This window comes from Pteropus vampyrus, unplaced genomic scaffold (genome assembly GCF_000151845.1).
Source record: "Pteropus vampyrus isolate Shadow unplaced genomic scaffold, Pvam_2.0 Scaffold290, whole genome shotgun sequence".
NCBI classification, from domain to species: domain Eukaryota; kingdom Metazoa; phylum Chordata; class Mammalia; order Chiroptera; family Pteropodidae; genus Pteropus; species Pteropus vampyrus.
Window position 1 is genome coordinate 874,483 of NW_011889071.1, and position 2,200 is coordinate 876,682.

The window sequence follows — 2,200 nt, forward strand, 5'->3', positions numbered from 1 at the left end:
AAATAAATAAATAATAAGTCAAAGGATAATACTGTATATAGGATATACAATATGATCCCATTTGTACACATTTTTACACATGAGTAAGAGTATATGTTGCATATATGTTGGAACACGGAGGAACATTTTCCGGAAAGTCAAAAAATTTAACATTGTCATCGGGAAGGGAGAGACTTTGGTGAATGGGTTAAGGAAAGAGGAATTTCAATTTTCATTTTATCCCTTGCTGTTCACTTAAAACTTGTTCTACACCATATAAAAGAAAATGTAGACTTTTTTAAAATTAAAAGAATAAGAGCTTTGTACCGTAGTTAAAACCACACAGTACTGGCATAAGAAAAGTTAAAGGGATGAATCAAGCAAACTGCAGTCCAGATCAGACCCCTGCACACAAAGGAATTCATATATGACAACAGTTAGTACCAGCCAATAAAAAAAATAAACCCTTCCTTAACTTAGGCCAGAAATTTCAGATGGAATAAAAAGCTATAGATAAACATTTGTAAATACACCCAATAAAACTGTTAGAAAAACTACAGGAGATTACCTGCATAACTTAAGTGCTGACTTCTCTAAGACACAGAACCCAAAAGTTGCTAAAAGACTGGCAGACTGGGGTACATACCAATTTAAACTCTATTATGATCAAAGGCAGCATAAGTTAGGATAAGCGGTAGCTCGCAAGAAAATATTTCCAACAGTTGTAAGTTTATTATCTTGCACCATCCAGATCATAAAAATTCAACAGACGGTATCTTAAAATCACAACATCGAAATTAAATTAGTCTTTAAATAAAATAATAGGTGGACTGAATTACAGGTTCATTCTTTGAAAGTTATTGATGGGACTTAAATGCAACGTGTAGAAGTTAAAAAGCAGCTTTAATCTTGAGAATGGCTTGTGTTTTTATCAACGCTGTCATCAGACCCTCTTCAGTGAGCAGCCTAAACCAATGGTTATTATAATTATTTCAGCTAAAAAAAAACTAGGACAACTGGTTCTCAGTAAGCAGGTTTTCTTTAATTACCATATGTCTCATAACATAAAGATAGCATTCATGTGGTGTTTAATATAGAAAAATCTGCACTAAGGTAAACATTCGAGTTTACTTATGTTGGTTCTCTCCTCCTCTGTCCGCACATCTTTGTGAATATACCCAGCAAGGTACAAGATCATCACCAAGAGAAATAAAACCAACACTACCATTTCCCACTAAGAACAAAAAAATAATTCAAAACTGAGGGTTATTTAAGGCACAACTGCCACCCTTTCAAGGGCCCAGCAAAGGCAAGATGTGGCAGCAGCCCCAAACGTACACTACGTGACAGGACCCTTCTCCTCTCTGTGCACGATGAAAGGCCACATTATTCAATTCAAAGGTCATGGTCACACAGACTGGGGATTTTGACTGAGGGTTTTTATAACGAGCTCTAAGAAAGTCCTAGGTTGACTCTGACCGAACGCAGCCGTCAGTCCTCATCAAGTCCATGCTGCAAAACTAACAAACACACGGCATGAAAGCAGCCTGACACACGCAGACCAGCCGAACGACCCCCCGGAGACGCAGGGCCACGTGGAAAAGGAAATGCAATTTGATCGGCCCCTGAACTCTGCACAGGGACTTCCTGCTGGGACTGCGTTCTCAGTCCAAATGCCTGAAGTTAATTCCAAAGCAAAGCCAGCCCAGACGGAGCCAGGCTGCCTTTAGGACACTAAACCTGCAGTGGTCACTCACCTTTCGTTACCCGGCACACGTGGGCAGCCTGCTCTACAGACAGGGCCCACTCTGACTTCTTCCTTTCCTCTAACTGTTTGGAATATTTCCATTGATTTCCAGCCGACTTCCTAGAGCTATGAGTAATTAAGACACAGGGAAAGGTTTCTGGTTTCTTTCAATCATTAGTAATTATATAATGAAGACAAAAGGAATTATATGTCATTCTCTCCCTTCCTAGTTTCTTTGGTTTGTTTTGTTTTTTCCTTTTCTTATTCCTCGGGGTGATTTTCTGTTATTTTGCCTTTATTTCTGGTCCTTATTCCTTAACAACAAAGTGATCTGAGCTGTGAGATACTCTCCTGAGTTCAGCCGTGCCCCTCCTCACACTAACATGAAGTTTTCTCCTTATTGATTTCTAGGCAGTTTGCTATTTCTCTTTTTATGCTTTGATTGGAGGTTTCATGAGAGCGTGTTTCTTAGCA